Source organism: Mobula birostris, chromosome 2 (assembly GCF_030028105.1).
Source record: "Mobula birostris isolate sMobBir1 chromosome 2, sMobBir1.hap1, whole genome shotgun sequence".
Taxonomy (NCBI): domain Eukaryota; kingdom Metazoa; phylum Chordata; class Chondrichthyes; order Myliobatiformes; family Myliobatidae; genus Mobula; species Mobula birostris.
Window position 1 is genome coordinate 34919752 of NC_092371.1, and position 27407 is coordinate 34947158.

The following is a 27407-nucleotide window of genomic DNA, read 5'->3' on the forward strand; positions in this document are numbered from 1 at the left end:
TGTAACGAATCTTACTGCATCGCTAATGTGTTATTAAAAGATAGCAAAATAAAATCAGCTGGAAGCAAGTCAGCAAGACCAAGCAGGTTTTAATATTTTACAGGTGACTCAAATTGTAGGAAATGCTTAATCCTGCATTCATTGTTGTGTTGCAAACATTTTTCAAATGCCAGCATTTGATAACTTGATCTTTTATAGTCTCACTTTAACTCCTTTAATGGGGTAACTGTTCCTATAATAGACAAAGTGTATTAAGCAGGAAGATTTATAAAGGTTGTGTTTTCTTTTAACTCAATCTGTTCTTAACTTACAAGAAAATTGTATAGTGCAATGCAGATACTGACCATGGGCTGCCAGGGGCAATAAAGGAGACAAACAATAATTGATCGCCGCCTACACTGTATCAGGAAATTGAGGTTATGCGGGTTAATATAATGAACAAGAGTGTAAGCCAAGCCCTTGAAATGATTTGATACTTGCAGTTCCGTTGAACTGAAAAATGCCATTTCTCTAGGACATTTAAGAGTTGATGTTAAATGTTGTTTTTATTTGTGATGTGAACATTTTATGAATGAATGAACACAAGAAACGATCATCAGGTTACTTCAAATATAGCATTAATTATGTATATTTCTCATTTAAAACACTTTATGGGAGATAGTTGAAGAAATTATTTTTGCTATTTGTATCATAGTCATTTATGTATAAACACAAAATATATGCAGTAACTGTATATCTATCAGCCATGGTAGAATGGCAGAGAAGACTCAATGGGCTAAATAGCCTAATTCTACTCCTATGTCTTGTAGGCTTATGGTCTAAAATGTATTTCAATAGTTTACTTTGATTCCAAACTTGGAAGAGTGCCAAACTATGTAGGTAGGTGTAGGCTCTTGCTGAGCCCCCCTTTTATTTTCCTGTTAGAAGTGCCAAAGGTGTCAGGATATTTAATGATACTACATGATTACATTAGTAAGACGAGTTTGTGAAACACACATTAAATCACAACAAATTTGTGCTTCAAGCTCAAGCAGCAGGAAAGACAAAGAATGTCACAAGCGATATTGACTGTGGATTTAAAAAAACAAGTCTAATATTTGAAATTGTATGGTATAAAACAGGTACTTGATTCTCCAAGTCCACACTTACCATCAAGTAGTCACCTAAATTAATGCCATTTTATTCTCCCCACATTCCCATCGACTTGTCCAAGATTCTATTACTTATCTAGACCAGGAGTCCCCAACCTTTTTTGCACAGAGGACCGGTTTAATATTGACAATATTCTTGCAGACTGGCCGACGGCGGGTAGGGGGTGTTCAAGCATGGTTGCCAACTTTCTCACTCCCAAATAAGAGACAAAAGTAGCAGTCAAATACGGGACGCTTGTGTTTACCCCGAGAAAGACTACCATGACCATGAAGCCTTGCGCGGGCACCTGTGTGTGCACGCGTGTATGTGCCGATTTTTTTCTACAAATCAGTTTTGGCTTAATCTTCCCGATTCTGTTAAATGAAACTACACTGTACATACATTATTTCTACTTCATATAGGCTGTGTATTTATCATATCATCCCTGCTTTTACTATATGTTAGTATTATTTTAGGTTTTATGTGTTATTTGGTATGATTTGGTAGGTTATTTTTTGGGTCTGGGAACGCTCAAAAATTTTTCCCATATAAATTAATGGTAATTGTTTCTTCGCTTTACACCATTTCGGCTTACGAACAGTTTCATAGGAACACTCTACCTTAGCGGGGGAAATATGGGACAAGCGCGGTCCCGTATGGGACAAACCAATTTAACCCAATATACGGGACGTCCCGGCAAATACGTGACAGTTGGCAACCCTATGTTCAAGTTCAACAGTGCGTGACAGGGAATGAGGAAAGGTGCAGCTGACTCATATCGTTTTATATCGCTAAATCACATTGTTTCCTTGCTGCCCGGTGGTTGGGGACCACTGATCTAGACACAAAGAGCAAATTACAGGGGCTAAATAACTTTCCAAGTCTTTGGCATGTGACAGGAAACCAGAGCAGCTGAAGGAAATGCAGTGACCGACAGCCCCAGAGATCAGGATTGGATCCTGGTCACTGCAGCTGCGTGGTAGCAAAACTACCAGCTGTGCCATCGTACTGCCAAAATTATCAAAGAGGTCACACAACACAAAGTGACAGGCTAATCACATCAGAAACCAGCCACATCATATGAACATAAAAGTTGGATGTTTCACTAGGTATAGGGCCAAAACATACAATCAGTGCCCAGTTTATTACTATACCTCATAAAGTGACCACTGAGTGTATATTCCCGGTCTTCTGTTGCTGTAGCCTATCCACTTCAAGATTTGATGTGTTGTGCATTCAGAGATACTGTTCTGCACACACTTGTCGTAACACATGGTTTTCTGAGTTACTGTCACTTGCCTGTCAGCTTGAACCTGTCTGGTCAATCTCCTCTGACCTCTCTCACAAACAAGGTATTTTTGCCCACAGAACTACCACTCACTGGATGTGTTTTTTTTTGTTTTTCATTCCATTCTCTGTAAACTCTAGAGACTGTTGTGCATGAAAATCCCAGGGGATCAATAGTTTCTGAGATACTCAAACTACCCTGTCTGGCACTAACAATCATTCCAAGGTCAAAGTCACCTGGGCCACGTTCCATCCCAATTCTGATGTTCGGTCTGAATAATGGCTAAACTTCTTTACCATGTCTGCATGCATTGAGTTGCTACCACATCATTGATTAGGTTATTAAATATTTGCATTAACAAGCAGTTGTGCAAGTGTACTGAATAAAATGGCCACTGAGTGTATGTGATATTGTTAAACTTACTTGTATCAATGGGTCAAAATCAATTTATTCCAAAATTATTGGAGATTGTGGAAATTTATGTTTAGGACCTAAAACCAAAGATAGGAAGACATAATTAGCAACTGCAAGGTTTGCTGTGACATTTGAGTTTTTCTGTTCTCAGATAATCTTTGAAGCAGAACATAGAAACATAAAAATAAGACCATAAAAGGCTTTTTAGCCTTTCAATTTATTCCACCATTCATGGGAAACATAGCTGATCCTCAGTCTCAATACCACGTTCCTGATTTCACCCATATTTTTGATGCCTGTTGCTCTAGAGAACTAATAGATGAGCATCAGTCAAAGTTACTTAATAGTAACGATTTAACATCAAAATCAGTGAGGACACCATTTTTTATAGAAGTGACCCGTACAAATGTGAAGTAATTTCATATGGTATAGAACTTAAGTGTACAAAGGCTAAATATACCAATGACCAGAGAAATGACATGCTCCTGCCAACAGCCAGGTCTCATCATGTATGAAGCACTAGTAGCATTATACTCTTTACTTTTCAAGTTGTGCTGTAAATGCACCTTATTATTTGTGGTAACATTATTTCATGTGTTGTGAGTGAGTTATATGTACCGTGTTGTGGACCTTGGTCTGGAGGAACGTTGTATCGTTTGGCAGTAAACATGTATACTGTTAAGTGACTATAAACTTGAATTTGAACTTGCAGTATTAACAGCAGAGTATCTTTAAATATAGCACTGAACACATAATTTTTAATTTAAAAACACTATATGAGATTGACAAAAGATGCAGAAGGAAACTGCATACAGGAAATTTGAGCAACACTACAAAACACATTTTAAATAGCATATTCATCCATGGCAATTTAAAAAACAGTGATTTCACATTGATGTGAATATGAAAAATCGAGGCATGAGAATATTGACACAGCATGATGTGACAATGAATCATCAGATATGAAATGAAGATATTGAGACTATTAAGGAACATTGAAGGATTCAAGGATAATAAGCTATTGGATATATAAAATTAACCTCTGAGTCACTCTACTATAAAGTTAGGCCTGCATCCTCTGCACTGTATGCTTGGGCAGACAGGCATATATAAGATCATGTAGTAATGGATAAGATCTATGGGGTTGTACGGCACGGTAGCTGCATGGCCTCGGCCATAGTAAGGACAAAGCCTCACTCCGCTGTGTCATCTGTTTACAACCACCCAGGAGGGGGACAAAGGAGTCAGTGTGCTCCACTGGAGTGCCGGGAGCAGTGTGGCGTGATGTCCAAGCTGGAGCCAGTGCTGCTCCCCAGTGATCCCTCAGCAGAAAACAAGCTGAATTATGTTCAACTGCAGACTGCTGCAACATTCATGGACTCAGGGTCTTGGAATACATATGTTTGTATGTGACTGTATGTTACTGATATCTTACATATGCTTGCTAACCTACACGCGTTATATGTTCCTAGTATTGTGTAGACAGATGGTAAAAAAGTAAAGACAGCGTGCTGTCAGACTGTCAGGAAGGGCAGGTTGCAGCCAACAGAGTGAATATCAGTACATTAGGGATGCAAAATCAAAAAGGGTAGCAACTATGGTACTCAAGGTGCTGTATCTCAATGCCCAGTGTATAAGAAACAAGGTGGATGATGTGGCAATATTACAGATTACTAATTATGATGTTGTTGCCATCACTGAACCGTGCGTGGCTGATGGATAGTGGTAGTTGGGATCTGCATGTCCAAGGTTGCAAGTTATATTGGAGGGATAGGAAGGTAGGCAGAAGGGGAGGTGTGGCTCTACTGCTAAAGAATGCCATCAAATCAGTATAGAGGTGTGACATAGTATAGGAAGATGTTGAATCCTCATGGGTTGAGTTAAAAACTGCAAGGGTAAAAGGACCCTGATGGCAGTTATATACAGGCCTCACAACAGTAGCTGGGAGGTAGACCACAGATTGCAAAAGGAAATAGAAAAGGCAAGTCAAAAGGGCATTGTTATGATAGACATGGAAATTTTAACATGCAGGTCGATTTGCAAAATTAGTTTGGTAATGGATCTCAAGAGAATGAGATTGTTGAATGCCTAAGAGATGGCTTTTTAGAGCGGTTTGCTGTGGAGCCTACTAGGGGATCAGCTATACTGGATTGGGTACTATGTAATGATCCGGAGGCGATTAGGGAGCTTAAGGTAAAAGAAACCTTAGGAGACAGTGATCACAATATAATTGAGTTCAACTTGAAATTTGATAGGGAGAAAGTAAAGTCTGACATAGCAGTATTTCAGTGGAGTAAGGGAAATTACAGTGGTCTGAGAGAGAATGTGGCCAAAGTAAATCCAAAGGAGCTGCTGGCAAGGATGACAGCAGAACAGCAATGGCATGCTTTTCTACAAAAAATGAGGAAGGAGCAGGACATGTGTATTCCAAAAGTGAAGAAATACTCAAATGACAAAATAGTACAATTGTGGCTGACAAGGGAAGTCAAAGCTAATGTAAAAACAAAAAAAGATGGCATACAACAAAGCTATAGTTAGTAGGAAGGTAGAGGACTGGGAAGTTTTTAAAAACCTACAGAGAGCAACTAAAAGAATCATTAAAAGGGAAAAAGATGAAATATTAAACAAGCTAGCAAATAATATCAACGTGGATAGTAAAAGCTTTTTCAAGTATGTAAAAATAAAAGAGAGATGAGAGTGGATATGGGACTGCTAGAAAATGAGGCCAGAGAAATAATAACAGTGGACAAGGAGACCACAGATGAACTAAATGAGTATTTTGCATCAGTCTTCACCATGGAAGAGACTAGCAGTGTGCCAGATGTTGTAGTGTGTGAAGGAAGAGAAGTGGGTGCAGTTACTATTACAAGGGAGAAGGTGCTCAGAAAGCTAAAAGACCTAAGAGTATATAAGTCACCCAGACCAGATGGACTGTGCTCTAGAGTTCTGACAGAGGTAGCATTAGAGATTGTGGTGGCATTAGAAATGATCTTTCAAAAATCATTGGAGTCTGGCATGGTGCCAGAGGACTGGAAAATTGCAAATGTCACTGCACTCTTTAAGAAAGCAAAATATAGGCAGTTAGTCTGATCTCAGTGGTTGCGAAGATTTTAAAATCAATTGTTAAGGATGAGGTAATGGAGTACTTGGTGACACAGGACAAAATAGGACAAAGTCAGCATAATTCCCATAAGGGAAAATCCTGCCTAACGAACCTGTTGAAATCTTTGAATAGTTTACAAGTAGTATAGATAAAGGGGATGTTGGGGATGTTGTATATTTGGACTTTCAGAAGGCCTTTGACAAGTTGCCACACATGAGGCTGCTTACCAAGTTAAGGCCCTGTGGTATTACTGGAAAGTTACTAAGATGGGTAGAGCAACACACATCAAAGTTGCTGGTGAATGCAGCAGGCCAGGCAGCATCTCTAGGAAAAGGTACAGTCGACGTTTCAGGCCAAGACCCTTCGTCAGGACTAACTGAAGGAAGAGTCAGTAAGAGATTTACTTTCAAATCTCTTACTCCCCCTCCCACTTTCAAATCTCTTACTAACTCTTCCTTCGGTTAGTCCTGATGAAGGGTCTCGGACTGAAATGTCGACTGTACCTCTTCCTAGAGATGCTGCCTGGCCTGCTGCATTCACCAGCAACTTTGATGTGTGTTGCTTGAATTTCCAGCATCTGCAGAATTCCTGTTGTCTAAGATGATTAGAGCATTGGCTGATTGGAAGAAGGCAGTAATTGGGAATAAAAGGATCCTTGTCTGGTTGGCTGCCAGTGACTAGTAGTGTTCCCCAGGGGTCAGTGTTGGGACCACTTTTTTTTATACTGTATATAAATGATTTAGATGATGAAATAGGTTGTTTTGTTGCCAAGTTTGCAGATGATACGAAGATTAATGGAGGGGCAGGTAGCATTGAGGAAACAGGTAGGATGCAGTGTACTTAGGCAGATCAGGAGAATGGGCAAGAAAGTGGCAAATGAAATATAATGTTGGAAAATGCATGGTCATGCACTTTGGTAGCAGAAATAAATGTGCAGACTATTTTCTAAACAGGAAGAAAATCCAAAAAATTGAGATACAAAGGGTCCTGAGAGTCCTTGTGCAGAACACCCTGAAGGCTAACTTGCAGGTTGAGTCAGTGGTGAGGAAGGCAAATGCCATGTTAGCATTCATTTCAAGAGGTCTAGAATACAAGAGCATGGAGGTGATGCTAAGGCTTTATAAGGCACTGGTGAAGCCTCACCTTGAGTATTGTGTAAAGTTTTGGGTTCCTTATCTTAGAAAAGATGTGCTGGCATTGGAGAGGGTCTAGAGGAGGTCCACAAGGATGATTCCAGGAATGAAAGGGTTATCATACGAGGAACGTTTGATGGCTCTGAGTCAGTACTTGCTAGAGTTCAGAAGGATGGGGGGAAGGATCTCATTGAAACCTTTCAAATGTTGAAAGGCCTAGACAGAGTAGATGTGGAAAGAATGTTTCCCAAAATGGGAGGAGGACAAGAGGGCACAGCCTCAGGACAGAGGAGTGTCCATTCAAAACAGAGATACGGAGAAATTTCTTTAGCCAGAGGGTGGTGAATTTGTGGAATTTGTCGTCATGTGCAGCTGTGGAGGTCAGCTTGTTGGGTGTATGCAAGGCAGAGATTGATAAGTTCTTGGCTAGACATGGCATCAAAGGTTATGGGGAGAAGTCTGAGAAATGGGGTTGAGGAGGAAGAAAGAAAGGCTCAGCCATGCTTGAATAGTGGAGCACACTCGATGGTCCAAATGGTCTAATTCTGTTCCTAAGTCTTATGGTCTTATGTGTGACTGTTGGTACTGTGTTTTGCACCTTGGCCTCAACTGTTCCATTTGGCTGTGTTCATAGGTGTTCGTGTATGGTTGAATGACAATTAAACTTGAATTTGAGAGATAAAATTATATCAGAAGCTCTGTTCCTTAAGGCTGAGAAGATCACCTGATTCTTTAGAGATTTTAAATGACTCTTAACAGAGCAGTTGCATTGGGTTTATACCTATCAGAAAAATCAAACTATCCCCATTTCCCTTGTTTTTCCTGTGCAGCCTTGTGACCAAATTTCTCTCACATGTCCATTAATTCCTCTTTTAATATTTTCAATTTACCTATACCTATTAGTAATTTAAGTGCTCACTTAACCTTCCAGCACAACCTTGGAGTGTGGGAGGAAACTAGACCACTGGATGCAAATCAGCGGAGGGGATTCTACATAAAGAGCTCCTGCTTTCAAGCACATGCCTGGATATTCACTTAATGGCCGCTTTATTATGACTAGGAGTGGAAACCAGTGTTACCTTCTGCTGCTGCAGTCCATCCACTTCAATGATCGATGTCTTGTGCACTCAAAGATGCTTTTCTGCATACCGTTGTTGTATTTGAGTTATTGATGCCTTCCTATCGGTTTGAACCAGTCTGGCTATTCTCCTCTGATCTCTCTAATCAGCAAGGCATTGTTGCCCACAGAACTGCCGATCGCTGTATGTAATAGTTTGGTTTTCACACCATTGTCTGTAAACTCTAGAGATGCTCATACATGAAAATCACAGGTGAACAGCAGTTTATGAAATACTCAATCCACCCCTTCTGGCACCAACAGTCATTCCACAGTCAAAGTCAGTTAGATCACTTTTCTTCCCTATTCTGATATTTGGTCTGAAGATCAACTAAAATTCTTGATCATGTCTGCATGCTTTTATGCATTGAGTTGCTGCACATGATTGGCTGTTCAGATATTTGCGCTAGCAAGGACATATACAGATGTTCCTAATAAAGTGGCAATAAGTGTACATTAGGCAAACTCAGATATTGATCTGAACTGAGGACAGGAAATCTTTTCATTGTGTACCACAGAACACACAAAGGATGAGTCAAGATTTATCTTTGCCACATATAGACTTCCTGAAGATAGGAAATAAATGGTAAATGATTTTTTAAAATAGTCCACTAATTGGAATAGGTTTAAATAATTTGTGAAATACTCTTGGAATAAAATTGTCTTTCATTTTGACTATTTCATGTTTCAATTGGGAAATGGAGATAATCAGCTTTCTATGTAAAAGATCAATAGTGATTAGATATCACAAGGAAACAATGACACAGGACAATGAACACTCTATATCAGGATTTCTCCTGCTGAAATATGCATTAACAGATTATTCCATCCAAATTTGACTCTTGTTCTGCCTGTAGAAAGGAAAATGGAGGAAAGGAGAATATATCAAGGAAAGTCATCACAACACGAAGTAGTTCAAACTGCATGATTTAGTTTGTGTACTGTGATCTTCTGTCAGGTCAGGTCTCTATTAGGGCTATGAAGGGCTATGGTTCCAGTGCAGGTCGATGGGAGTAAGCAGTTTAAATTGTTTCAGCATTGACTAGATGGGCCAAAATATCCGTTTCTGAGCTGTTCTTTATTGACTCTATGACACTATCAAGGGATGGGATTTTGAAGAGTTAGTACAGGAATTATTTCAAGAAAACCAAAGGGCAATTTGATAGCATCCACATTGATCCAAAAATCTTGGTAAACAATGTGTTGGAAAATAACTTCAAGGACAGTGAAACTTAGTCAGTCTGTTCCTCAAGTGAGTTCAATGATTGTACAAGAGGACTCAACGTGTGATGATTCTAATATAAGTCATTCTAGGGATCCTTGTCCTCCAGTAGTGCCTATTACGTACATGACTTTGCTATAAGTAACATCATTATTGCTGTGATAATCATAGTAAAATATGGCAACCAGTGATTCATGCCAATATTATGTCAGATATTCTTTTTCCTTTAAAGATGGAAACCAGTATCTTCTAGAGAGCACTGGTTGTGAAGTATGGTGGTAACTAGCTTATAACATGTGAATATCTTGTTTCAGGTATGTAATATATTTTGTAGAAATTTCCAGAGAGAGATTTCAAAGAATTCTTGAATAAACACCTTTAGTTGGAGTTCCTCATGCATTGTGTGTATCAGCCCATTTGGTGGCACTGAGAATGGCTGTGAGACTCAATGGTTAAGTGAGAAGTAAGGCATGCTGAGCTGATAGGAGACTCGATAATCAGAAGGACAATTAAGAGATTTTGTAGTCACACACAAAAGACATGTCAGAATGGTGTGTTTCTGTTGAACACCAGGATCAGCAACATCTCAGAATTGCTGCAGAACATTCTCAAAGTCGTGGTGCAACAATATAGATAGAAAGAGTGATTGCGTCCTGCACAGTAAATATATGGAGTTAGGAAAGAATATAAAAAAGGGACCTCAAGAGTAGTGATCTCTAGATTACATCTGGTGCCACATTCCAGTGAGTGTATAAGTAGGAAGACAGCTCAAATGAAGGCATGGCTGAGGAGCTGTGCAGGGGGAAAGGGATAACTGGGCATAAGGGTGACTTGTACAAGACCACTGGGTTACACCTGAACTGAAAAGAGAACAATATCCTGGCTAGAAAAATTGCTGGTGCTACTCAAGAGGGTTTAAATTAGAGTGGTAGGGGATTGGGGATTTCAGCAATAGGAGTGACTAATGAGAAATCAGGGGATAATACTTTAGACAATGGGAGCAAATTTAGTCAACAGAATACACACGTGCAGTAAAAGGAGAGGAAGGATCATTGGTTTCCACTGCATTTTTTTTTCAATGCAATAGGACAATAGGCTTATCAGGTAAGGCAGATGAACTCAGGGCAAGGATTGGCTCTGGATTTATAGACAAAACAGAAATATGGCTGAGGGAAGTTCAGGAGTGGCAGTTCAATGTTCCAAGATGCAAATGTCATAAATATGACAGAGGTGAAGATAAGAAATGAGGAGGAGCTGCCTTCCTGATTAAAGAAGACATCACAAAAGTCCTTAGGGAAGATGCTCTAGCAGGATCATCCAGTGGGACCATATGTGTAGAACTATGAAAAAGAACTGAGACAATCACTCTGATAAGATTGCATTACAGGTCCCTCAATAGTCAGTGGGAATATGATGAACAGATATGTAGAGAGATTGCAGCTAGTTATAAAAACACTAGGGTTGCATTAGTGGGGAATTTTAGTGGAGGTCTGTGTGAGCAGAACACATGAAGGCCAGAGACCACCCTAGCTTGGGAAGTCCTGGTGTCTGTGCGAGTCTGGAGTTTCCAACCTGGAATTCAAAGTCCAGTGATCAGTGAGTCCTTGGGTAAGTACTGAAGGCTGAAGCAACAAGTCAAGGCCCAATTGTCAAAGACCCTGGGTCAGCATGGTTGAATGACAGAGGTCCAATGTCTGTCAGTTTGCAGCTTCTATGCCAGGAACTGGAGCTTGGTGGCCTGTAGATTGAGAGATCTTTATCATATAAAAATGATCACAAAACCAACTGCAACATATTCTCATTTGAGGATTTCCCCTCTGTTCAATTCATGCTTGAGTAGACAGCAGGTACTAATTTCTGAATTTAGCAAGACTAAATAAATTGTTTTCATTTCAAGGAATATTACCTTCAAGAATATTAGATGCAGGTGGAGAATTGGCTAAAACAATATTGAAGAAGTGGCTTCAAGTTTTGATCCAAGTAACACAACATACCATATTGTGGTGAATAAACTAATTTCTAATCTTAAAAGGAAAATAGCAAGGATGGTGCATTACAACTCTCTAGTTCAAGGAGTTACAATATGGCTATGATAGGGTAAGAATATATTTGGTGCTTCCTTTTAAATTTTATTAAACGGAATTCTGGTAATAATAATGCAAATGCTTGTACTAACAAGGTGCTCATCTTACAGCTCTCAAACCTTCAACAACTACAACATACACCTTTGAAGGCGATTGGGACAGAGTAGCCCTGAGGGACTAAAGTGAGGGAATAAATGTTGTCAGGGAAACTAACATTCTGTGGCGGTCTGATGATGACTGAACTTCAGGATGAGTTGCACTAAGGAACCCCTGTGCCTGAAATACCTCCATTAGCTTGCCAGCCACCCAACCCCTGTTCCAGCTTTGCTGGCTGTCAAATATGTCAATGTTTATAAACATCCCAGAATGTCTCTCATAATCAAGAAAATTGTAAAAATGAAGTAACTAATGCAAAATGTTTTAAGAATATAAAGAATTTTTAAACTAAGCTTACTTAAAAGCACCTCATTAAAACTAATATAGTAAACAAAATAATTAAAAAAATAATCTTACCTTCTCCTTTACTTCCATCTCTTGTAATCAATGGGGTTGTGGATTCTGCATCATGCCACGTTTGCCACAGGATACGAGAGCTGTTTCGATTCTACAAATATTGAACAATCTCAACAAACCTGACAGTAAAATTCAGCCAACTTTCAACTCTCAGACCTCTGGTTATCTCTTGCCTCACAATCAAGAAGATCTGTGAAGTAAAAATTTTACACAGAGAGTAATGGGGTATCTGGAATTCACTGCCTAGGGTGGTAGTGGATTCAGATAAGATTGGCGTGCTTAGAAAGCTGTTAGTAACATGATTGTTCAGAGAGTGGAAAAATATGGACATTGTACAGGACATTTAATTACTAGTTTAATTAGTTCAATACAATATCTTGGGCCAAAGGGGATGTTCTCTGTTCTGGCATAGAACATTCTGTATACTGTCCTTCTCCTATGTAAAATGTGAGGGAACTGCAACTCTAAAAAACAGGTGGAAGAGCAATAGATGTGGATGGTAAATTATTTATCTTCTGGCACATGTGAACATATATACTTACTCCATGTTTGGAGATGCATTTGGAAGTTAGGGTAAAACGAACAGACTGAAATTGGGAATAATCCTTGCAGTAATTATGTAACAGTGCGACTCAATTTCTAAGAGGGTATTAAAGAGAATTTAGTTGTTTATTTCCTATGATTGTCTTTCCATTGTACAGCAAGATTTTTCCAGATTTTAAAAAATAAACAGGGTAACAGTTGAGTTTGCAGTGTCATACAGGTTGATAATTAAATTCCTCATTGCCCCTTCTGACTAAAAACCCCATTATCGCTGCTGGATCTTAGTTTGCTCTGGAAAATGTTTCCAGTGATTGTTAATTTGATATAGCTACTCTCACATTGGAAGTTTTGAGATTAAGAGACAAATAGGTGAATTTCACAGAAGGGGTAAAACCACCATCTGTGATAGGATTAGTACATGCACAAGAAGGAATGAGGAGTTGTACTGAAACCTTTTAGGTACTAAAAGGCCTGGATAGTGTGAACACTTCTATCAGTAGGAGAGTCTGGGACTGGATATCCTTTTAAAACTGAGATGAGGAGTAATTTCTTCAGCCTGAGGATAGTGAATATGTGGAGTTCTTTGCCACAGAGAGCTGTGGAGGCCAAGTCATTTGATGGATTTAAGTGAAAGTTTAACAGGTTGTTGATTGCTGAGGGGTTTAAGGTTTGCATGAAGAAAATGGGAGAACTGAGCTGCAAATAAAAATCAGATGTGATTGAATGGTTGAACCAGCTTGATGAGTTGAATACCTAATTCTGCTCCCATATCTTAAGATCTTATGATCTTATGGCAGACATTAAGAATTCATAGGTGTGGAGCCTAGGAGTAAGGAGCTGATTATTGACTTCAGGAGGAGGAAACCAGAGGTATATGAGCCAGACCTCATTGGTGAATCAGAGATAGAGAGGGTCAGCAACTTTAATTCCTCAAAGTTATTATTTCAGAGGATCTGTCTCAGGCACTGCACATACGTACAATTACGAAGAAAGAGTGGCAGCACCACTACTTCCTTAGATGATTGCAAAGATTTGGTATAACATCTAAAACTCTGACAAACACCTACAGATGTATGGTGGACAGTGTATTGACTGGCTGTGTTTCTTGGATTTACTGTGTATGCCTGCAAGAAAATAAATCTCGGCTTTGTATATGGTGACATATATGTACTTTGTTAATAAATTTACTTTTTACTCTGAACTTTGTGACAGCGAGGTAAGAGGTAAAAGGGAACAATGCATAGGAAGGAAAAACTGAGAGCGAGGTTAACAGTGGTGGTGGTGGGGTGGTGTACAATTGAGCAAAGCTGAAGTTTAAATCCGAGGGATAAACTCAGTAAGAATGACAATGAAACTAACAGGTCACATTGCATCAGGATCAGGGTGTCTCAGTGGGTGAGAGCAGCAGGAAAGCGTTGCTCTGAACATTTGTAAGTTAGCAAATGATTTTACGTTTCTTGACCTGGATTATCATAAATTATTTACTACACTTTATCTGCAGCTGAGACATAATGGGCCGGGTCATACAGGCAGATGGTCAGCAGTAACACATGGAAGTACTGGTTCATTGCAATGTGGGTGGTGGTGCATTCCTGTCCACTGCATGCAGAAATAACACACAATGCACTGGAAGCTTGCTGCAGGTGTCCTGATCTAACCATGGATATACTGAGCTGTAAAGGGCTTCTTATATACCGCTCACTTTTGGTCCATATTCTTTAGAATAGGTTCATTTATTTTCCTAAGTAAATGTTTTGTATTTAGATGCCTTATTTGAATTTATATGAATTTATTGACTAACCTACATGCATTGATTGTGGTTTAAAAAAAAAATCATTATCAACACAAGAGATTCTGCAGAGACTGGAGATCCAGAGCAACACCCACGAAATGCTGGAGGAACTCAGCAGATCAGGTTATCAATGAAAATGAATAAGCAATCAAAGTTCCAGGTCGAGACCCTTCTTTAGGACTAAAAAGGAAAGGGGAAGATGCCAGAATAAAATGGTGGGGGAGGAATAGGAGGACAAGCGAGAAAGTGATACGTGAAGCTAGGTGGATATAGAAGGTAAATGGCCATAGAAGAAGGAATCAGATAGGAGAGTAGAGAGAACCATGGGAGAAAGGTAAGAAGGGTTGGATACCTGTGGGAGGTAATAAGTAGGTAAGGGGAGGAGATAAGAGACCAGAATGGGGAATAGAAGAAGAAGGAGGACGGCAAAAGCAGAAAAAAAATATTACCACAAGGAGAAATTGATGTTCATGCCATCAGGTTGGAGATGACATAGATGGAATTTGAGGTGATGCTCCTCCACCCTGAAGATGGCCTCATTGTGGCAGAAGATGAAGCCAGGTATCTACACATTAGAGCAGGGAGTTAAAATGGTTAGCCCCTGGAAATTCCATTTTTGGGGGATGGAGCAGAGGTGTTCGACAAAGAAGTACCTCAATTTACTTTGGTTATCACCAGTGTAGAGGAGGCCACATTGCAAGCACTGGATGCAGTAGATGCCCCAATGGATTTGCAGGTGAAGTGTTGATTCACCTGGAAGGACTGTTTGGGCCCTGAATGGAGGTGCAGGAGCAGGGGAATGGGCAGGTGCAGCATTTATTTAATTTATTACTTAGCTACTGTAATACTATTACTCGTATTCATTTTTAAAATCTGTTTGTAAATGGAAGGGGGCTTCCAGAAGCCACTAACGGTGAGAGGCCATCATGCTAGTCAATGGCTGGGACCTTGAAATGGCTGTCTGTTTTCTGATTGCTGCTTGAGCAAAGCCCACTTTGCAGAATGGCTGCAGAGGGGTGGTTGGTAGGAACTTGGAGACTGTGTGGTTTCAGAGGGTTAATTCAGTCCCAAACATTTTCTGAGAGCCAAATGCAAAATACAGCCAGGGTCCAGGGTGATCAAGAACAAAAGCTCTGCTGCTCCACTCCTCAACCACTTCTTTTCTCATCTTCTGAGGGTTTCAGCCTGCTTGTACTTAAGAATGCCCTTCCTTTTTACTGCGTCCAATTGTAATTTTAACAAGATATCATCAGGCTTTGGTGATGCCCTTACTCTATATCCATGTACCATACTGAAAACCTGCAACTTCTATTTGTGTACTGGTCCTTTGGACACAGGGTTGATTACCTCATATTGGCAGATGTCACACCCATTACACTGAGTTTGCAGATTTTACCCTTCCCAATTGACTTGGATATTCTCCTGTACATTTCTAATGCACCTCATTCAGTCCCCATTGGAAACTGACTTTACATCAAAATTGGCATAGTTCTCGGTGATAATCCAGGTTTGCCATCTTCAGACTCATTATCAGAACCCCTATGCTCATTGCATGCATTGAGACATGGAATGCAATGGAGCTGAGTGATGTGCAGTATGCAGAAAGTGGTAAACATTGCTCACTCCATCACAGGCTCATCACTTTCTTCCATCCAGTTCATCTTCAAGGTCTGTTGCATCAGAAAAGCTAAGAACATTATCAAGGATGCCTGCTAACCTGGCCATTCCCTTGTCTCTCTTCTACCTTTCAGGAGAATGTGCAGGAGCTCGAAAGCCTGGATCACTCAAGGCAGCTTTATCCCAACTGCTATCCGTCTTTTAAACCAATCACCTCATTAATACCCCACCCCCACTGATGCTGTTATGTCACTGAGCATTTAATTCTACCATTTCCTTTGTAACTTTAAAATTTATTTTTGAAAGCTCTCAGCGTGCACTATTATCTTTGCAGCATTCTGTTGTTTTTGTGCTTGTCACTGAATTTATTATATTCATTATTGCCGGGTATATGATTTATTCTGTCAACAAACAGGTAAGGAACTTCTTTGCTGGTGAGCTTGACAAACTAATCTGTATTTCTACATGTTCTTTTCTAGAGAAAAAATGTCAGATATGTGATGGAATTCTTAAGAATGCCTTTACAAATAGAAAAGGTGTGTTTCACCACAGGCTAAATGATATTGTTTTTCTTAAACAAAAATTAGCTAATAAATTGATCTTTTCTTTGGCTGGTTTTACTTGGTCTGTAACTTTTTGCCCCATTTTAGATATTTTTTAGGAAGGTGACCAGATCCGCGAGCTGAACTCCTGTGTGCTCTCTGCCATTCAGCATTGCTTACCTGTTAGATCCAGGCCCTGGGATACCAAACAAAAAAACTTCCCTTTGTCATACTTCTTGCAGAATACTTCACAATTATGGCAGTGCACTTTGATACTCAAATTCTTTGCTTCTCCATATATCTGGTTCTTTTGCATGATGCTGCAAAGTAAATGCGGACAGCAGGTAAAAATCCTTAAATGCCAGGGGAATCTATCTGAAAATCACCCTGTGAATTTAGAGATTGAATTTGAGGAAAGATTACTGGTGAATCGCAGGGTGCGACAAGGGGATGGGAACAGATGAAATGTTGGATCCTCTAGATCAGGAGGTTGGCTATTATCCTTGCTCAGTCACTAATCACACAGATTTACACTTTATTGAACCTGTCCTTGAGCACTAGTATTGCATTTCTTGGGAGTGTGGAAAGCGTCCTATAAGATTTATAAATGATTGTGAAGGACTCCAAAAACTTTTATTTATTCGTTCAATTTTTAGGGATTTGGGCATTAATGACAACGCTAACATTTATTGCCCATCCCAAATTGCTCTGAATAGAGTGGTCACTTCAGAACACAATAATATTGCTGTGGATTTAGAGTTGAATATACAGTAGGTCAGACCAGGTGAAGACAGCAGCTATCCTTCCCTGAATGAGATTATGAACCAAATGGCATCCTACAACAATCAATTGCATAATTCCATGGACATCATTAATAAGACTAGTCAAAGGCCATACAGCTCAGAAACATACCCTTTGACCTACCATGTTGATGCTGACCATCAATCACCTAACACCATAAACTCCATTTACCAGCACTTGGTCCCGAGCCTTCTATATCTTGGCAATTCAAGTGCTCATCTGAGTATTTCTTAAATCTCGCAATCACATTATCTCCACTGGTTGTCTTTTCAAAAAATCTAATTTTTTGAACTGAATTTAAATGCCACAGCTGCCATGCTGAGATTGGAACTCAGCACGCTGCGGGGAGGGGGGTGGGGGCTGAAATCCCAGCCTTTCAAGGTTCTTAGTCTTTAACTACAGCACCACCACTTTGTGCTCCCCTTAAACAAATGCACAACTACTTCAGAAGATTTACAAGGATGTTGCCTGAATCGGAGAGAGTGCATTATGAGAATAGGTTGCGTGAACTTGGCCTTTTCTCTTTGGAGCGACGGAAGATGAGAGGTGACCTAATAGAGGTGTACAAGCTGATGAGAGGCATTGATCGTGTGGATCGTCAGAGGCCTTTTCCTAGGGCTGAAATGGCTAACATAAGGGGGCATAGTTTTAAAATGCTTGGAAGTAGTGTCATGTGTGACGCCAAGCAGAGCTACCGGATGGATGATGCTAATGAGCGAGATAACAGAAGACAACGGAGAAACATTCAGAATGCTAATAAGAGAGAAGAGAGAGATTAACGAGAAAGAAAAACAATTCAGATATTGACAGACCACTTGCTTTGAACCTGAACTGTTTGAAGTTTGATGGACAGGTGATACCCCAGCAGGGGAATAAAAGGAGCAAGTTTGCTAAGGCACGAGACGCGCCACGAGACCCTGGAAAGAGCAGTGTGCCCCCACAAATTGGTGGGAGTTTGGAAGATCAGTTCGCGGGAATCGGTCAGAGGGTCACAGGGTGTAAAGGTACGATCGGTGGGAACATGGGGTGTGTGTCCGCCCTTGCCTGGGTGCCGGGTTCACTGTGGAAGAATGACCGTATCTGGAACGGAGGGGTCACAGTCGGTGACCACAGCGGGATCAGAAGACATCAAAAGGTCTGCCCGAAACCAACTGCATCTCTCACTCTCTCTCTCTCTCTCCAACAGTACAACAACAGTGATTACTTCGAACTGCACTAAACTGAACTGAACTCTGCTTCACTTAAGACTGATCATTTTACCCCTAGACTGTGATAGAGCTTGGTTGATTCCTATTACCCTATTTCTGTGTAAATGTGTGTATTATCATTGCTAACCTGTTACATTTATATCCTTGCGATTAGTGTACTGTATTACTTATTTCTTTAATAAAACTTTATTAGTTCCTAGTAATCAACAAGCGTTCCATTTCTGCTGGTTTGGCAACCCAGTTACGGGGTACATAACAGTAGGTACAAGGGGGATGTCAGAGATAAGTTTCTCCACACAGAGAGTGGTGGGTGTGTGGAACGTTCTGCCGGCAATGGTGGTAGAGACAGATACAGTAGGGTCTTTTAAGAGATTCTCAGATAGGTACATGGAGTTTAGAAAAATTGAGGGTTATGCTCTAGGACAATTCTAGGCAGCTGCTAGAGTAGTTTACATAGTCGGCACAGCATTGTGGGTCAAAGGGCCTGTATTGTGCTGTAGATTTCTATGTTCTGCTTGGCAAGTATGTATTATTACAGTTACACTGACATTTCCAGTGAAGACCTTCCTGCTAGAATCCACTTGGAATATCTCTTGTGAATGTTCAAGTCTTAATTTCAACATGTAATGGACCCTGTTGCTGATATCAAGCTGTTGAGGGATTTGATGCTTTAAATACTCACAGAAGTGCAGGAGATCCCAACCTTGAAGCACTGACTGGAAGCTTGCACTTCAGGGACATGTTTTTAATGTCTAATGATAACTGACCCAGAACAATATTTGGAGCTCAGCCTTGTGCATTTCTGCTGCCTCTTGCTCGGAATAAATAAAGGAGTTGTTCTTATTATTGAATCAATGGCCAGAAAGACTTAGTTTGATTTGATAGAAGGGCTTAAATGATTTAGTGAAGTTTAAATTTAAAATAAATTATAAATTTCATGTCCAGCAATGGCAAGATAATCATGGTTTGCCAAGTCCGATTTTTTATCTGGTTCTAGGTAGGAATCCAATTTTCCGAAAGGTGGTCTGAAGTTGGAATGAGTGATTGCAGCAAAGATTATGATTTCAGCTGTGACTAAGATTTAACATTTGATGCAGATGTGTGTTTAGAAGTCGACAGTCTATTCTCTTACAAAGGATGGTGTAGGCGGCATAGTCGCTGAAAGACCGGGACTGATTGAAGGAAACTAACTGTGAGAAAGACAGAATTAAAGCGTGGGTTGCAGGCAGTATTGAAAATTGATGACAACTTTAAATAAAACCACTTTATTTAAGGTTCTTGCTATGGAAATAATGCAGTACAAGATGAAACAATTTTACAGATCTTGAGTTAGTGGTTGGAGCCTGAAAGGCAAGGTAACAACTAAACTTGGTTTCACATATCAACTATTGAATACAACTCAGAAGAGTAGCTTTGAATCTGGTTCCTGTGTATCAATGCAAGAGAAATAACGAAGAGGCGATTTATAGTTAGTTGATATTGATTAGGCTGGACTTAAATTATTGTCACTAAATAAACACCTTGAGTTGTTTTCATTTCATGATATTTTTCCTTCAGAGTGAGGTAATGGAACCTCACTGACGAGCAGCTCGTCAGTACACAGTGCCAATCTTTTTGTATATGGCTGTAACATTATGCCATGCAGAAGTAGCAAGATCCAAGCAACACACACAAGGTGCTGGAGGAACTCAGCAGGCCAGGCAACACCTATGGAAAAGAGTACAGTCAATGTTTTGGGCCGAGACCCTGCGACAGGAATGGAGAAAAAAGCTGAGGAGTAGATTTAAAAGGTGGTTGGAGGGGAGAGAGAAACACAAGGTGATAGGTGAAACCTGAAGGGGGAGGGATGAAGTAAGAGCTGAGAATTTGATTGGAAGAGATAAAGGGCTGGAGAAAGGGGAGCCTGATAGAAAAGGGCAGATGTCCATGGAAGAAAAAAAGGGGAGAGGAGCAGCAGAGGGAGGCGATGGGTGGGCAAGGAAATAACCTGAGAGAGGGAAAAGGGGATGGGGAATGCTGAAGGGGGGGTACATTACCGGAGGTTCGAGGAATCAACGCTCATGCCATCAAGTTGGAGGCTAGCCAGTTAGAATATGAGGCGTTGTTCCTCCAACCGAAGTGTGGCCTCATCATGACAGCGGAGGAGGCCATGGATAGACATATTGGAATGGGAATGGAAAATGGAATTAAAATGAGTGGCCACTGGGAGATCTCGTTTTTTCTGCCCCCCCTCTCCTTCACCATTCCCCATGAAGAACTCAGCAGATCGAGATGCATCTATGAGGTGAATAGTATTGTCGATATTATGGGTTGAGACCCTGCATTAGGACTAAGAATAGAGAGATGAGACCTCCATTATAATGTGAAGAAGGTGAGAAAGGATTATGAGGTGATTGGTGGACAGACGACAGTTGTAAGGTGGCAAGCAGGTAATGCCAGGTGTAGGAGGTGAGCAGGAGTGGTGTTGGTAGATAGTGGTGAGTGAATAGTAGATGGAGGCAGAAACAACGGACAAGTAAAACAAGATAGAGGAAAGTGTAAGATAAGAATAATTACTAGAAATAGATAAGCAGAAACACAAAAGGCTATCTTTATTAGATTCTGACATTAAAAAAGTGAGAGTGGTAACCATTGAGGAGAGGTGAACATCAACGTGCAACAGAATGAGAGGGGCTGAGTTATTTATCAGAAATGATGAAGAATAAAAAATGCTGGATGTGGGGGACTCATAGGGTGAAAGGTGTGGATTAGAGAACATCTTATCTCCGTTTTGTCTGAAGGAAGATGTGATGAGAGCAGAAGAATGAAGAACAGAGGAGATATGAGATCAGTCACAGCAGACTGGAAGCCATGCTTCCTGAAAAAGAGGACACTTCAGATGCCCTGGAACCTATCATTGCTATGGTCAGAAGTTTCCACCTGCTTCAAAAGGGCAACAATTATACCAGTGTCCAAGAAAAGTAGTATGACCTGCCTAAAGGACTATCATCCAGTTGCACTCAGATCTACAGTGATGAAATGCTTTGAGAGGTTGGTCATGGCCTGAATCAACTCCTGCCTCAGCAAGGTCCTGGGCCCACTGAAACTTGCCTATCCTCAATATGGCAGGTGCAATCTCAATGGCTCTTCACAAAGCCTTAGACCACTTGGTCAATACAAACACCGATGTCAGAGTGCTGTTCGTTGACTATAGTTCAGCGTTTAACACGGGCATTCCTACAGTTCTGATCAATAAGCTATGGAACCTGGGTCTCTGTACCTCCCTCTCCAACTGGATCCTTGATTTCCTAACCAGAAGACCATAAGCTGTGCTGATTGGTATTAATAACTCTTCCTCACCGACAATCAGCGATGGCACACCTCAGTGATGTGTGGTTAGTCTACTGCTCTACTCTCTCTCTACCTATGGCTGTGTGGTTCGGCATAGTTAAAATGCCACCTACTGTATAAATTTGCTGATGATGCAACCATTGTTGGCAGAATTGCAGACTGAGATGAGAGGGCGTACAGGAGCAAGATATACCAGCTAGTTGAGTGGTGTTGCAGCAACACCTTGCACTCAACATCAGTAAGACCAAAGAGCTGATTGTGGACTTCAGCAAGGGTAGGATCCCTCATAGAAGGATCAGAAGTACAGAGAGTGAGCAATTTCAAGCTCCTGGGTGTCAAAATCTCAGGATCTAACCTGGTCCCAACATATTGATGCAGCTATAAAGAAAGTGAGACAGTGATTATATCTCATTAAGAGCTTAAAGAGATTTAGTTTGTCACCTAAAACATTTGAAAACTTCTACAGATGTACCATGGAGACCATTCTGACAGGCCAGCATCACTGTCTGGTATTGGGCGGGGGGGGGTGGGGGGTGATGGTGGCTACTGCACAGGACTGTGTCCATCATTAAGGACCCCATCAACCAGAACATACCCTCTTCTCGTTGCTGCCATCAGGAAGGAGGTACAGAAGTCTGAAGGCCCACATTCAGTGATTCAGGAACTGTTTCTTCCCCTTTGCCATATGATTCCTAAATGGACAGTAAACCCATGAACACCACCTCATTTTTAATATTTCTGTTTTTGCACTATTTTAACTATTAATATACATATACATACCTATTGTAATTGATTTCCTTATTTTTTCCTATATGATCATGTATTGCATTGCACTGCTGCTGTTGTTAACAAATCTCACAACATATGCCTGTGATATTAAACCTGATTCTGATTCAAAACCATGGAAAACATCATCTGAGAGCAGATGCAGCAGAGATAAAGAAACAGGAGAAAGGAATAGCATCCTTACAAGAAACAAAGGTGAGTCCCAAGTAGCTGTGAGAGTTGGTGAGTTTGTAGTAAATATCAAAGAATGCTTTGCCTCGTAAAGGGAGAAAAATGTCAGAAATGGGCACATGAACCTGAGAGCAGGGTAAAAATTGGTGCTACAGGGGATTAAATTGTTGAGTTCTGTATGGGTCAAGGAGCAGCATCAATGTAATAGAGACAAGAGTTAGGGAGTGGTACTGGGGAACAGGCACTACTCCACAGAACCTTAAAAAGATAAGCATAGCTTTTTGATATTCACGACTGCAACTTTGATTCATAATAATTGAGTAGAGTCAAAAGAGAAGCTGTTCAAGTTAGGAACAAATTCAGCCAGATAGATAAAGGGGAACTGGTTGAATCTTCTTTGAAGAAAGAGGTGGAGGGCTGTAAAACTTCCTAATGGAAAATGGAGATGAATAAAGAAAAAATATCCATTGTGAAGATGAGTCACTGAAAACAGGGAGTCATAAGTTATTTGAATGGTGGAAGGCATGTGTGGTGCCTTGAATATTGATTTGTTGGGGCTGGACAAAGGAAGACAGGATAGAGTAAATGTACAAGGTGGTAAATTCAGTGGGCATAAGCGGGCAGAAAAAAATTAGACAAACGGGACAACTGTTAGTGGAACTTGGGTAAAAGGATACCTTCTAAAAGATACCATTTTGTACCTAAATATGGTTTGAGATATTCATGATAGTTATTGCAAAGAGATATCAGTGTTGCAAGTTAAAGCAGAAAAGTTTATTTACTTCAATCCCAGTGACCAATGAAAATATTTAGCAAGTCATGCAGTCAAAGTGTTGATATGCTCAGATTCATCCTCAGATCTAACAAGTTTAAAGCCTTTTCACTCAAACAGTCGGCAAGATGTACTTTATGAAGTCCTTCAGTCAGTCACAAAAATTGCAAATCAGGGAGGTCAGGTAAAATTTCTATGGGTTCCAGCACATGTAGAGGTGAAGTAGAATGAGAGGGTGGATGAATTGGCAAAGAGGGCGTTAAAGAAAGAACATATAGAAATGCACATTAGTATCAGTAAAGCAGAGGTTAAGTGTGTAATCTGGGAAAAAAAATCAACCAAATGTGGCAAGAAAGATGGGACAGGGAGGGGAAAGGGAGGCATTTATATCAAATACAAAAAAGTGTTGTAGGTACTAGGGTAGGTAGTGGATACAGAAGAGAGGAAACTGTGTGGACTAGGTTAAGTCTGGGGCACTGTGCATTAAACAAGACATTGAAAATGATAGGAAAACACCAGACAGGATTGTGTGAGGAATGTCAGGAAGAGGAGTCAGTAGAACATGTAGTTCTGAGTTGCAGGAAGTATGGGATACAGAGAGAGATGATGAGAATTAATCTAAGGGAGTTGGGGGGTGCAGGAATTCACATTAAAAAGGTTGCTGTGCATGGGTGAGAAAGCACAGGTTAGGGTATTTTTAGCTTTCTTAAGGGGGACAGGAGATTTTTATAAGATATGATGGATAAGCAGGAATAGGGTACTAGGATGGCCAAAGATGGGAGGATAAAGTGTAGGTTAGGGTATGTGTGTGTGTGTGTGTGTGTGTGTGTGTGTGTGTGTGTGAGATTGGGTGAAGGGATTTAGAACGTACAAACGTTTGTAAGTCTATTGCACACTCTGGAGCAGAAGGTGGCGGTAATGCACCATTAAGCTGGGTGCCAACCACCGTAAAACAAGACGGAGAAGAAGAGGAAGAAGAAGAAGAAGAAGAAGTCATGCAGCATCAATAGAGAGTGAAATGGAGTTAAAATTTCAGATCAGCTGGCTACCACTGATACTGAGAAACAGAGACATAATAGGGTTTGAACCAGTACTGAAGCAAGGAGATGAAGGAGTGAATGAAAGAACAAAAAGGAGAGCCTGGAATAGACTGATATGAAATATTAAATGACAAATTGATGACAATAATGATGCAAGTAAATAAGTTGATATTGGACAGATGAAGTAAGATCATAGAAGAAGACTTGGAAGAGAAAAATTGAGAATGGTTGAAATCTTTCATAAAAGGAATTCTGGGGATATCTATCTTAAGTTCAATGAGAGTATAAATACATAATCAAGGAAGGCAGAAAAAGTGAAGTGAGCATTAGTCCATCAAATAGCCACCTTAAATTAACCATACATATACCACTGTATTGTGGATTCTACTCACCAAATGACTCAAGCAAAAGATATAAGTTCCAGATGCTTTCTCACATCAGAAAGTTCAGGTTGAAGCTTAAATTATAATTTAGGCATTTTTTGAATATCAGGCAATAGTAAATCAAGGCAACTGGACTTGCTGTGTTGTGTAGAAGACATTTCACCTCTTATCTGAAAGGCTTCTTCAGTTCTGATCTATAGTGGGTAGTTTTCCAGTTTATAAACTCTGTGAGTTGTTTAAAGGTACAGCAATCACATCAGGGTCATTAAGAGTTGTAGAGGTAATGAGAGGGTCATTAGTCTTATCTTTGCATGAATGGAGGTGTGAACCATTGTGGAGATTCTGGGTTAGAGATGTGTGGACTCCACTGTAAATAGCAGATAGGTGGTATCATACCTCACCCACTCTGTTCAGGGATGGGTTTTCCAGTTTGACAAAGATGGTTTCTTTAACCCCTTTCTCAATCACCTGTCCTCCCTGTTCAAAATGTGTACATTGTTAGAATCAAAGGAATGTCCCTTGTCCTTTAGCTGTAGATATACACCACCTATCAGCTACTTAACCCTCACATACTGTTCCGGTCAAATTTGATCTGTTTGACATTTGACAGAAGTAAAAACACCCTAAATGCCATTTTTTAAGCTGGAATCTAATGACTTTTCCTAAAGTGACCCAAAATGCTCAAAAATGAAAATAGTAAAAAAAAAATTATACTTTTGTACAGGTGCTACAAGTTTTTGTACATAGGTTGTTCCGGGTTAAATTTGACCCGTATCTGTTGAAATAGATTTTGGATCTCTGAAACATTAATTAAGGATTAATCACCCATTTACTAATGTCAGATAGACTATTTACACATTCTAAATAGATCTGTGGTTCAACGTTTGGTATAGACACCTGTTATGAGGGGATTCTTGGGCCGGGTCAAAATTGACCTGGGCCATACTGTGAAAGCATAGAATATGAACGGGTTGCCTGGGTTAAAATGCAGTCATAGCATCCCTATCCTTGTATCTCCACAACAATTCACACCTCCATTCATGCAAAGATGTCATGTAAACATGTTTTTGTTATCTTTGTGAGGTCTATGCCCGATGGTTTTTCTTTCCAAGAAATGACAACATATGAGAGAAAGTTTTGCATTAGGTTGTGAAAAACCTTCTAAACTCAAAAAAATGTAGCAAAAGTGAAAGTGGATTTATACTCAATGAGGAAAAGAGACATGAGATAGTCCAAAGCAATGCACACAAAATGCTGGAGGAACTCAGCAGGTCAAGCAGCATCTAAGGAAAAGTGTAAACAGTCGACGTTTTGGGCCGAGACCCTTCTTCAGGACTGAGAGTGAAGAAAATGTGTCGCTGTACATTAGCAGTCATTATCAACTACTGTCCTGATCTTTACAACCTCTACTCAGAAGCTTCAGACAAAAAAAAAACAAAATCACTTATGTACCTGATGACATTGTAAAGCCTCAAACAACTATAAGACTACAATTATAATCCCACAGATTCACCAGTCTCTGGCTGAAGGAACCTGGGGTGTAGACCATCAGATCCAGGTGGCCTATGTACCCTCAGACCTGTCAACTTCCCAAGCACCTACACTTTGCCTCTGACACTTTCAAATTTCTGCTAGTGTCTTCCAGACTGAAGACTGATGCAAAATCCTTATTAAGTTTGTCCCCACTTTATTTGTTCCCCGTAACTACCTCTCCAGTCTCATTTTCTGGTAGCTCAACATCTACTGTCACCTCCCTTTTACTCTTCATGTATCTGAAAAAAAACTTCTGACATCTTCTTTGATATTTTTAAGTAGCTTACCCGAGGTCGCTGGCGGTTATTTAAAAAAGGAGCTTTGAGAGCATTAGCCCATTGTATGTGGCCTATCAGTGGCTATAAGCAGAGCACCAATCGTGAGTTAAATAGCAGGGAAGGTTCAGGCATAAAAGGGAGATACTGCCTAGTGGAGCGGTCTTGGATGGAGTAATCTGAGGCAGAGTGGTATGGCGTTGGTTCTTTCGGGCTTTGGAGATAGCGGGTCGAGGCGAGCTAAGTTACCTGCGAGGAATAGAAACAGGAAGTATGTCTGTGAGGCCAGTGTTCTGTATTGGGTGTCAGATGTGAGAAATCCGGGAGACTCCCAGCATCCGGACAGCCATATCTGCACCAGGTGCATCGAGCTGCAGTTTCTTAGGGATTGGTTTAGGGAACTGGAGATGCAGCTCGCTGACCTTCATTTGGTCAGGGAAAGTGAGGAGATAATAGAGAGGAGCTATAGGCAGGAAGTCACACCGGGGCCTCGGGAGACAGATAAGTGGGTAACAGTCAACAGAAGGAAGGGCAGGAGTCAGATACTACAGAGTACCCCTGTGGCTGTTCCCCTTAACAATGAGTACTCCTGTTCGAGTGTTGTTGCAG